Below are 12,788 nucleotides of genomic sequence, written 5' to 3'. Positions count from 1 at the left end.
CCTCTCTCTCTTCTAGTTAGCCTGGTGAACTTTTCCCCACGAAGTTTCGAGCCTCGTTCCCTCTAGCCTCCTCTTTCCGCTTGCCCACTGGTGTCTCGGGTATTGTGGTTCGGCTCACCTCGCGTTCCAGCGCTGGTGCGTTGAGTCTGCTGCTGGTGTCCCGAACTTGGGCTCCCACGCTCTCCATGCAGGTACACTGTGAATCACTAGTTCCGGAAGAGTTTCCTATGCTGTTTCATCCCCTACTCTTCCTTGACCCTGCAGTATCTCCACTTATATTAACCTGTCTCTCTCTCCAGACTAATAGTGTGCTCCCTGCCTATTCCGCCATCTTGCCGCCCCTCTAGCTTACATTCTAGATTTTTAAATACAAAGCATGCAAATATGTTCTTTTAATTATGCTTAGGCAGTTTATAATCTACATTTTATGAAGTATGTATTTGCTTACTTAAAGATCATTTTAGATCCTTTGAATCTTTCTTAAGGACCAACCACAAACTAATAACTCCTGAGGAAAAGTCACCACACATGAGGGCACTTCAAATAGTGGAAAAGGGAATTAGGAGATAAGTTTATTTTTGGTGCAAAAAATATATTTTGGAAATCATGCATATAAAGGTCTTTAAAAAGCTCATGGAAAGTGGATATTATGAAAAACTAATGCAGGGGCCGATGCTGTGGCGCAGTGGGTAAATGCCCTGGCTTAAAGCATCACCATCCCATATGGGCGCTGGTTCGAGACCCGGCTGCTCCACTTCTGATCCATCTCTCTGCTATGGCCTGAAAAAGGAGTAGAAGATGGCCCAAGTCCTTGGGCCCCTGCACCCACATGGGAGACCTAGAAGAAGCTCCTGGCTCCTGGCTTCGGATCGGTGCAGCTCCGGCCATTGCGGCCAATTGGGAAGTGAACCAGCAAATGGAAGACCTCTCTCTCTCTCTCTCTCTCTCTCTCTCTCTCTCCCTCTCTCTCTCTCACTTTCTCTGCCTCTCCTCTTTCTGTGTAACTCTGACTTTCAAATAAATAAAATAAATCTCAAAAAAAAAACGAATGCCAGAATTTCCATATATTTTGCACCAAAATAAACTTACCTTTAAATGCCATCATCCAAGAACTTTATGAAGTACCCTTGTTTCCCTTGTTTCACCCACATTTGTTCTTGTACTTTAGCCTCCCCAAACCAACCCACACACTTTGTCATTTGCAGGCACCTCTTGCCTGGTGGGCATGATCTGGAACTTCCCTTGTGGCTACGTACACTTGGCTGCAGCTGGAGACACACTACTATTTCCCCTGCTTCCCATATAGATTCTCTAAAGCTTCCTTCACAGGGAGATGGACTGGAAACTGTGACTATGCATGCATAAAAAACATCCCACAATGCTATACTTTGAATGTGGGAAGATTAATACTACTTAACTTTCTGCTTCTTTTTCCTACTCTATGAAATTAATGTTCCAGGTTCTGTTATCAAAAAACATTTCATTTGTATGTTATTCTGTTATAATGCAACTCTTTTTTTTTTTTAAATTTCCAAAGTACAGCTTATGGGTTACAATGGCTTCCCCCCTCCCATAACTTCCCTCCCACCCACAACCCTCCCCTTTCCCGCTCCCTCTCCCCTTCCATTCACATCAAGACTCATTTTCAATTCTCTTTATATACAGAAGATCAGTTTAGTATATATTACATGGAGCCATTAAATACAAAAAAATTATGATAAAAAAGCCTTGAGCAGAAGAGCTGTATTTTCTCGGTAAGTAAAAATTCATACAAAGAAGACAGAACTATCTTTAAAATTAATCAGCATTGTTTTCTTCTACCCTATATTTAAGTTTTAGAGAACTCCTTCAAAAATAAAGGATAAAGATCTGTAAGCTCTACCTCGTGTTTTTTTAATAGCCTGGATTCATCTGTTTCCTCTTCTCCATGGTTTTATGGCTCTCTTCAGGCTCATAAATTACATGGCAGTAACAGACCCTTCCAGAAGAAAGGGACACAAAGAGATAATTGACATTTCCTCCAATCTTACAGCACTTGAGTTCAATTATTCTTTCCTTTAATGGGCCTTTCCCTCCATCTCCTCGCCCTAACATAAATCATATGTTATATGCATCCCCAATGAGTTCCTTGATCTAGTTGACAGTGAGCATCAGAGAATTGGTTCCTAGTCTTCCATTCACAGCACACTTTTAGTGTTTATCTGGGCAGCTTGCTCTGTGTCTACCAGTCTTGTGTCAGGTGTGCTTTTGTTCAGTGAATGTGTTAGCCATCCCAAGACAAGCATCATAGCCTCCTTGGCATTGGCCCTTGCTTGCTTCTCTTATCAAGTACAAGTGCAATGGCACACAGAGATGTAAAATGTGTATTCATTACAAGCCAGTGAACAATTGTTTTTAGGTAATACAGTGCAATGGTAACTTTTTGCCAAGTGGCTTGCTAAGTGCTTCATAGACTATTTCCAAAATCAAGTTTCTCCCTGAGTATGTTTCACTTAGGGAAGAAAAAAATATGCTACTATTATTATTAATGTAATGTGACTTAGGGTTCATCTGCCTCTAGGAAAATAAAAATCTCTAATTTAAGGACATTTATGGTTCCATCTACTACAATGAGTTATAGCTGTTGGTCAAGCAGCAGTTTGTATCTAGAGTATTCTTTCTTAATTTTATTTGTTCATTTTCATTTTATATGAAAGCTGGAGAGACAGAAAGAGACAGAAATTTTCTATCCACTGGTTCACTACTCAAGTGCCCACAACTGCTAGGGCGAGGGCTAGACAAGGTAGAATCCAGGATCCTGGAACTCAGCTCTGGTCTCCCTATGGGTGGACCCAGGTATCTGAGACCTCATCTGCTTTCTCCTGGGATGTGTAGTATCAGTAAGATAGCTGAGAAGCAGACTAGCTGGGACTCAGACCAAGCACTCTGATATGAGATGTGGGTGTTCCAATTGGCAACCTAACTGTTGTGTCAAACATTTACCCCTAGAATATTTTTAAATTTAATATCAGCTGCACTACAGATACCTCCTAGGATACATTAGGGCAGACTAGTGAGGTAGATATTTTCCTCGTAATTACTTACTGATAAGCTCCTGTTTCTGTGATCCAAGGAGATACAGTTTATAGCCTGAGATCCTGTGTTGCTTAAACAGTGTATGTTCACTCCCTGAGATCTCAGTCTAATACAAGGTACTTCAAAAAGTTTGTAGGAAAATGGAATTAAAAGACAAGTTTATTTTGGTTCAAAAATTTTTTACATCCATGCATAATTTTTTCATAATATTTATTTTCCATGAACTCCTTTAAGATACCTCATATGCAACCAGAAAAAGAGTAGCCTAAAGCAAAGATTGCAAAGTTCCAAACTTTTAAAAATCATAAGACTTCACATCCTTGTAGGATATCTTGAAAAGTGGCAGAACTGGGCAGTGTGACCTTCATCATCTAAAGGTGAGAAGATGCAGCCTCCTCCAGACCGGGATGGGTTCTCATGGCAGATGTCAGCTTCCTTGGATTCTTGAGGCTGAGACTCCCATAGCTGCTTTCCTAAATCCCAGTTACTAAATAAGAACTTGGCTGCATAGTCAGGGGTCCTGAGAGTGTGTAAGAATGGACAAACAGGCATGAAAAACCTAGGAGCAGGAATAGTTGAGGTTTTTACTTTTCCTTGTGTGTAACATCACTTTTGTTCTCTATCATAGGATTGGATTCGGCAACACTGTTCTCTTTTTCTTATTGTTCATGCACACTTGTCTTGTCATGTTCCAACAAAAATACTAAGTTATGAAGGAAGGAGATATATCATGAAGTCTTCTTATTTATATTATTTAATACATATTAAATGTTCATTATTTATTGAATAGACCCATTAAAGACACCTTAGTTCACTTTTCATCATCTCGGTTTACTCACTCACAAAAGAGAATGCTCGTTTCAGTCCCCAAATCTCATTTATGTCATTGAATTTATCCTGATCACAGAGCGAGACTATAGAAACAGCTTCTCTACTGACAGCTACTTCATATGTGCAATATACATTGTATTAAAAATACATTCATGATACATTTCAGTGGGAAGCTCTGGGTTAAAAATAGGAAAAGGCTCTGGTGATTAGAACAAATCTTGAAGAAAAATGTGATTATTTTGATTTATGCAAGAAAAAAATCAATTGGCCTAGAAGAAATATTTTATTTTTCAGATTTATTTGAAAGGCAGAGTTACATAGAGGAAAGAGAAACAGAGAGAGAGAGAAAGAGAGAGAGAGAGAGAGACTCTTCCATCTGCTGGTTCACTCCCCAAGTGGCTGCAATAGTCAGGGCTGAGTCAGGCCAAATCCAGGTGCTTTTTCTGGGTCTCCCATATGGACGGCAGAGGTCCAGGTACTTGGACCATCTTTCAATGCTTTCCCGGGCCATTAGCAAGGGGCTGGATCAAAAGTGGAGCAGCCTGGGCTCAAACCAACACTCATATGGGATGTGGGTGTTGCAGGTGGCAACTTAACCTGCTACACCACAATGCTGGCCCCTAGAGGAAACAAACAGTGAAGAAAAATACTTCTCCAGACATATTGATGATTTTATTGTGAGTTATAAGAAGCATTTTTGAGGGGGAGAATACATGGATGCTTCAAATGAGCCCCCAAATTTGAGTGAAACAGAGTTTTTATAAGTCTATGTTCTTTCTGGGTCTAACCTGGATAGTGACCATACACTGCAAGGTACAGATTCAAGTTCTGTGTATGTGTTTCAAAGTGTGAGGTCAAGAATTTAGATTCAAGTGGGAAATCTTATGTGACTTATTAGTTTTCCTCAAACAAGTCATGCTATTGGATCTGTTATTATTGTCCAGTTGATTGGACAGCCTGTAAAGGCATCCATCCAACTGTGGAAGGCTGACTTCCCAAACCAGCAGCAGATTGAGAAAGGTTTCCCCCTTGCTACCCAAAGCTATTTTTCTCCTTTCCCTTCAGAGCATGTACCTTTTGCTGAATTAATAAAGTTTATTTTACCTTTTCAGAAGATTGCAGAGGTAAGAGGGTGAAGACGGAATGGAGAAAGGATGCATTCCCCAGTTCTCATCGTAAGGGACTATCCTTACGGCTGGTTGCTGAAAATGGCCAGTTCGGGGGAGAGGTGCCTGTTTAGGCCTAGGTCACGCCCCTTTCTTTCTGAGAGTGAATAAAGGATCAACTCAAAGCGAAAGGTTCCTAGCCCTTAAGCGTCAGTGTTGAATTTCTTCTATTCACTGAAGAGTGTCTATTTAACCTATATCCCAGAAAAACTGATGTTTAAATTGTCTTCAGGAGGACAAAAATCCAGGTTAGCCACCGACACAGCTTTGTGAAGCACAGTCTTGGTCGGAAAAATCAAGTCCTCTTCTCAGACAAAAATTAGCTATGGAAAATTCCAGAAAACCTTATATGTCTTAGCTTCATGAGGAATTGTATTCTGGATTGGATTTTATGCTAAAATACCAGGACTACATAAACTAAATTTTGTAGATATCATGTGACCATATACGTTATGGGAATTTCATATGTAAGAGGGACATTTTCCAAAAATAGCAATACCAGCCTAAAATTGCATAAAAACTGTTGTTGGCAGGACATTGGTTCTAGACCCAAGACTGTGTAGTCCCTGGTTGATGGAAAAAGGACATCCTCCATTAATTCTGTACTTAACACTGACACAGGTGGGGCAGAGACCTTGTCAGTAAGGAATATAGCAATTGAATACGTCCTTGGTAAACTAGCAACTAAAACTAAGAAAAGCACATCAAGGATGGAGAAAAGTACATAAATGTAAGGCAAAATGGTTTAAAATACATGTGTATATATATATGACAGGAAAATAATTGAGTTTCAGTAGATAAGGAGCTGATACACTGTACCAGTGTCAAGAGGCTGGGAGAAGGCCAGGTGAGAATAGAGAAACACTATCTCAGAATGAAAACTGAATCCATATTGAAAATGGGCTATATAGAAAGTGGGCTAGATTACTTGCAGATAGCATAGCACAAGCTGCCAATCATCATTTTAAGGAATAAAGCTTTGGGGATTCTGTCTGCAAAAGAAATGGCTGAAGAGTGAGGCTACAGACTTTGTGGAAACAAAGATCATCAATTATAGGAGAACAGTTCCATCTTTACTGAGATGAGAAGAAAGCAAAGGAGACATCAGCTATGATACAAGGACTTGTACATCACAGTCATAGAGTGTTATCAAGAACTTTCCATTTTAAATCCTCTGGTCTTGCTTAACTCAATCTGAAAAAATTTAGATGTGATTCTGTTGGTAGTTACAGGGGTGGCTAAGATGATATTCCTCAGGGCTTTCTAGATCAATATTTGCATACCATTTTCATAGGTGTTAGGACCCTTATGCCTTAAGACATTTCCATTTTTTAGGAGCTCATTATAGAGCTCAAAAACCAAGTCTCAGAATCTGTGGTTTTGAACCCAGATTTCTTGACTGCAATTTTTACATATTTTCAACTATGTCATGCTGCCTACAATTATATGAAATTATATGTCTCTTTTTCATTTTATCAGTCCTTGCAAAGAGGAAAGGAACTGTGACACGTTTCATGAAAGAAGTTGCTCCCATAGGCTTCTCTCTCTGAGGCTGGGATGAGACAACAGAAGCAAGTGAGTAGCCTGCAGATGTAGAGGGAGTGCTGTGATGTTTGGAGAGTCTCTCTCTCTCTCTCTCTCTCTCTCTCTCTCTCTCTTTTTCTCAGATGTATTTATTGACTTGAAAGGCAGTTGGGGGGAGGGAGGGCGGGGAGAAAGAGAGAGTGATTTTTCCATCCACTGGTTCACTCTCCCCAAATGGCTACAGCAGCCAGGGCTGAGCCAAGCTGAAGCCAGGAGCCAGGAACTCCATCTGGATCTTCAACGTGGTTGCAGGGGCCCAAGTATTTGAGCTGTTTTCCACTACCTTTCCAGGTACATTCACAGGGAGCTGGATTGGAAGTGTGGCAGCTGGGACTTGAACAGGTGCCCATGTGGGAAGCAGGTGTTGAAGGTAGCAGCTTACCCTGATGCACCATAATGCCGATCCCTGGAGAATGTTCTTGTTCATTTCTATCTTTCATTCTCTTCTACAGCACAATCTTTTCTTGGTCAATCATGGTCTCTATTCATAAAGGACATTTAGGAGTGTGATACACAGTGAATATATCTTCTTGAAGCTATTGTCACATTCTCAATTTGGAGGATTGTTTTCTTTCTTCTTGTGTAACATTTAGGAAGTGAGGTTCTGTCTTGCCCAGTGGAATAGAGATGCTGAGTTTCCTATCAGTTTCCTGTGTGTCACATGCTATGCAAATGCTACTGTGACCTATTTGTTCACTTGGTATTGAAGATATTATAATAGTTTTTCTTTAATTGCCTCCACAATTATTTAATATGGAATATAAAGCTCTCTTTTGTCGATTGTGAAGAAGAATCAATCAAAAAGGAGGCTTTCATTTTTGGTGGAGAGAACAGAACAGTCTAAAGTGTGTTCCCCTCCTATTGCTGGAGAGACTATTTGGTGCCCATTCTCTAATCAGCAACATATAGGGCAATTTATATTCCATCACAGCTTTCCTTTCTAATATACATATTTCAAATTAACAATAGGCTCCTCTCTTGAAACTATGTCCTGTGTCATTCCTCCTGATGGAGGACCTCTTCTGAATGTTTGTATTTTACTGCTAGCCTTGCTGCCTACCATCCATCACTGTGAGTCCCTGTGAGCAGTAATCCTTCCAAACACTGGCAATCCAAGGAGTGAATGTCCACATAAATGAGCTCCTGCTCCTTCATCTGCAGCAGAATCTTTATACTAAGTGGTTTCTTTCATGATCATCCTTTGTTCTGCATCAGGGCTTGGCCTCTGGGAGGTACACAGTTGCCTAGTAATTGAAATTGGAAATTGATTTATCCTGCCATGATGTGGATCTATACATTGGCTGGAAGTTTATGGAGAAAAATGATGAATCACACCTTTTTAGGATTTCTTTCCAACTCTGAGAATATATTATGCCTCATAAAGTTTTTAGGAACAGAAAGTAGAAATAAATTGAGCATTTCTGCCTCCTTCCTCCAATCTTCCTGTTTTGGGCCAGATGAAAGCCTTCTCATTGTATCTTTAATATTTTGTTCCATAATAATTTGGATACCTCTTAGAAATGCCACAGTTCATTTGCTTGAGGGAAGCTAGTCAATAACACCATTATATATTTATGTGGTTTTGTGGGGAAGTTAAAGATCAATAGTGGTCTTTCCAGCCATGTGACTATAATGATGGCTTTATTTTCCTTTTCTATTAATTATTTATTAAATACTTCTTTGTGAACAACACAGTCCTAGATCTTGAAAGTGATTGACTGAAAGGACTTTATATGAAGCTCTTTTTAGTATTTCATCCTGCAACTTTGGATTTTATTGAAATGTGTTTAAAGTTATAGAAGATATGTAATGATAAACATTTTATCAGTCACTACTATATTTCAAGATACCATTGAATCACAAAATAGATGCAATATCTTTACATCCTTTGGAACGGTACTAAATTTACTTAGAAACAGTCAAGATTCTCTAGTCATCATATAAAGGCAGAAAAATGCTAACTGACTATAACTGAGCTGAAGTATAATCTCACTTCCGTGGGTCAATCCTTTCATAAACTATGATAATTGTATACATATAGTGTAGATATTTTCCTGACAAGGAAAAAAAAAAAAGGAAAAAAAAAAAAAACTCTGCTTTCTCAAAATGTCAGGAGAGGAATGTATAATGGTGAGTTCAGGTGTGATGTGTTGTCCCAGACTTGCCAACTGTGACCTTATGTAAATCACTAGCTGGGTCTGCTAGTGTTCAGAGAACTTGACGGAGAAATGCAGGAACTTCAGAGTTTTCTGAACTGGCCCTAGGTCCTTTAACACGAGTCAGTGTTCTCTTCCATCTGGAAGAGTATGGGAAAAGCAAGGAAATGTTTATAAAGTGAGCTTGAAAGTGAGTTTTCCCCAGGGGCTGCAGATCTCTTGTGGCCTGCCGGTGTTCTGGGATGCATGGGATGGTATCCTCAGCCATCCTTTCAGCTCTTACTTCAGAGCAAAGTCAGAAGCTTCTAATGGTGTCACCTTTGTTGAGGTGACAAAGACTAACCAAGGCCTTTGAAGTCATTCACCAGATGGTAGACTGAGGTCTTGAAGGGTTCACTTTCTCTCTCCCGGCTCTGTGATTTCGAACTTTCATAAAGGTCTGTAGTAAACAAAACACGACATGCTTTGACCAGACCTCAATGTGGGAGGCAGATTGTTGAGCTTTATTTAAACATTGTATTGATGCTGGGTGAGAAAGGCAAGGAAGTGAAGAGAAGGGAAGACAGACTCGGACAGATGACCTCATCAGTCATGTATTGCCTAAGTGGAGGCAAGTCCTGCTGATTCTGAGAGTGCTCTTCTCTGGTGATGTCTCTCCTGGGGACAGGGACATGTCCAGTTTGTCATCGATTTCCCATGGAGATGAAGCAGTGTCCCCTGGTGCTATTTGCTTGTCCCTCTGAGGGTCTCCTGCAGGTTCTCCCAGTTGCCTTTGTTGCTATGGTTGCTCCTGAATGCACACATGATGCTAAAAATAAATTCCAAGGGAAACTTTCCAGCTGCCTGGAAAAAGAGTTTTCTGCTCTCTTTGTACTTATATCCAACTGGCTTATGCTTGATATGCTCTGAGAAGCTGGATCTAATACAGATGCCATGCCCAGAATCAGCAGATGGGCTGAAGGCAGAGAAACTTTATAGGCGACAGAGTGCCAGAAGAGTCAAGAGCCTATATTCCATGACCTTGCCCAATCATGTGCCTTTGAGAAAAAATGAGTCATTTCTCAGGATTTCGATTTCTTTACCTGGAAAATGCAGACAGCATCAAAGGAGCATTCTCATTTTACGAGTGTGCTGATGCTTTCTGAATCTCCGTTTTAAGCATGTCTGTGTCCTAGCTTTAACTCCTACATCAGTCATTAAGCTGTGGCAGCTGACCAGCATTGCCTCCAATTATTATCAAGCAGAACTTTAAAAGAATGGTTCATGTGACTTGATGTTAGGATTCATATGATAAAAATTAAACACAGACACTCTGTGTGTGTGTGTGTGTGTGTTGGGGATATTTATTCATTATCCATTCTTGCAGCAATGGCTGAGTCCTTTTAAGGCATTGGATTTTTATACAGCTGGCATTGAACTGAGCACTATTAAGAAAAATAAATAGTAGGGCGAACTTGGTATCAAATTAAAAGAATATAGATTTAGGAATGAGATGACGTTAACATAATGGGAATAAAATATAAACAAAATATTTAGATGCTTTCTGATTATAAAGATATCTATGTTAGCTCTTAATTGGAAAAATCTGTGAAGTTAACATTATTCATCTTTCTACTAACAGTTGTCTTGACATTATATCATTTAATTTTTGACTTATAGTAAATCTTCTAGGATATAAGAACAAAGATAAAACCCCAAGGGATAAAGGGAAATGTGTTCATGAATTAAACAAAAGTCTCGCCAAGACAAAGCTATGTAGCTTATTCATGACAATAATATTTAGTACACACCAAATGTGAAGGATTCAAAAATTCTACAAAAATTGACTTCATAATTTGTAGCGGTGCCCTCTCAGGGCAGGAGCTGCTAGAATTCTCTAGTTCTAAAACAGGAATGGAGACAGGAAAAGACTGACCAATATCTATCACCAGGATTTATTGTCCTCAGCAATGTTTATGCTGTCTGCTGGCTTAATGTGCTCTGTATTCTTATTTGCAGGAATCTTTTTGGGGCGGGCTCAAGGGATGGCTTTCTATTATTAGCTATTGGTAAAGTAATTAAACTTGGTAAGCCTGCAACCTTTGTTTTCCAGAATTCTCTCTCCTGGACAGTCGACAAGTCTTGACAGGGAGCAATGTGGGAATCACAGATGTGCAGTAGGGTAAGAACACACACCTCAGAAGATGCAGCTTGGCCACCTCGTAGATTTGCAAGCAAATTTAGAAATAGAGGACTTCTTAGGACCTTTGAAACATACTCAAATAGAAGGTCATGCTTTGAAAGCGAGAGGGCAGAAGTCTTCCGCTAGTAGCTGATATAAGACAAACTGCAGAAGGGAGAGAATGTTGCTATCTACTATAACTCATAACCACAAATATGCCTAAGACTATGTCTCCACTTTTCCTCACTGAAGACCAGAGGTGAATAAGCAAAACTGATTTGTTGGATACAGCCACTTTAGTAACTGCTTCAGTCATTAAACCAGTCAGGGCCGTGACTGGAACTCAAAGGAATCCAAAGTCCAGAGTCCTCCAGGCAGTAGGCAGAACTGAAGTCATCCATATATGTAGAGACCTCCATCCGAATTCCTCTCATGCTTTACTTCTGTTGAGATACTGGGACAAGTTCTGGAGGAGACGCAAGAGATATAAGCTAAGTATGGAGTTGGCTGTCACAGTAGTTAACAGCACGTGGAATGACCATGTGTGGTCAGTCAGCAGTTTATGTCCGTGCAGTTCTTGTGAATGGCAATGCAGGACAAATGTTAGCATAAAAGTGGCACACGGCAGCATCACAGACTACAGAGGACAATGAATTAACCAGGTAATCATTCCAAGTATCTTCTAAATAAAACAGTCTATTTGGGAAATAGCTGATAGATGAAAGACCATCAGTTTATTCTTTCAACAAATATTTACTGAGTGCCAAACCTGTATAAGATATTGCGATAAAACCTGTACTCTAAAAATGAAATAATTTATTCCTAATAAATTACTTAAATAAATTAATAAACCCTATATGACATCTCACATCTTCAAACTGCATTTTGTGAAAACAGAGAGCATGTTTGAAACAGGAGTAGCTTGAGCAAATAGTAGTTGGCAGAAAAGTGCTGGCGTGCTGGGTTGAAGATGAGAGGACACTTGGACAAGAGGGAGACGTAGGCACGTGCTATGGCATGATTCCACACTGGAGTAAATATGAGGTTCATTGGGGACTTCAGCTAGGAAATGTCCATCTGAATGGCCATGGTAAAATGTTGCATGTGGGAATTCAATTTTTTACGGGACTAATCATTCTATCTTATATATATTGACAATAATAGAATTTCTTTTCCTATTCCCTTGGAAGATAGGAAGATATATCATTGAGAAGGTTTAATCTGCTTCTCTGTCTCCTCTTTTATAAGTATTCAAATCAAACCTACAGTTGTTAGGCCCTGACCCAAGACTCTGATGAGCAAATGCCATGTTTACTTATAAAAGAATAGACAATATTGCTGGGGAAAACACTCATGTAGCCCACATAATCTTCTTAGGAAATTAAAAATCCCTATCAAACTATATAAAAATCATTCCTAAAATCCCAAATGAGGATAGGATGAATTAGAAGGAAAAGAGAGTAGAAGTGACAAAGGAAATAAGGTGCTTAGTGCACTAGTTCCAGAGAAAGCTAACTGGAGCCCCAGCTAAGCCAGTGGCAGAGAGAATGGAAATGCAGAGAGAAGCCAGATCCCTCACAAAGGTCAAATGGAAATTGGATGAGGAGAGAGAAGGTTCAACAGTTTGCATTAATAATGGAGACATACAGTGAACTGATTTAAAGGTTAGGCAAGGTCAGTATACATATGATGAGCATCTGTCTGACTTGAGATTGTGACAGATATGGAGCCTGAATTCACAGAGGGGTCAGGTAGCAGAGAGAAATTTGGGATATATCTGCAAAGAGGTATTTGAAGAGTTAGAGCCAATATCTA

General features: G+C 39.7%; 1 long non-coding RNA gene across 1 annotated transcript in view; it reads left to right on the top strand.

Moving 5' to 3' along the window:
• LOC133773786 (uncharacterized) overlaps positions 1-12,788 on the top strand; it is a 316,253-nt gene that overhangs the window by 294,983 nt on the left and 8,482 nt on the right. Inside the window, exon 4 of the long non-coding RNA XR_009867969.1 lies at positions 6,552-6,647. This is a non-coding gene — a long non-coding RNA (uncharacterized LOC133773786). The remainder of the gene's footprint in view (positions 1-6,551; positions 6,648-12,788) is intronic.

The sequence above is a fragment of the Lepus europaeus genome, chromosome 14 (assembly GCF_033115175.1).
Source record: "Lepus europaeus isolate LE1 chromosome 14, mLepTim1.pri, whole genome shotgun sequence".
Taxonomy (NCBI): domain Eukaryota; kingdom Metazoa; phylum Chordata; class Mammalia; order Lagomorpha; family Leporidae; genus Lepus; species Lepus europaeus.
Note: the sequence above shows the minus strand (reverse complement) of the source record. Positions and strands in the feature narration are given on the sequence as shown.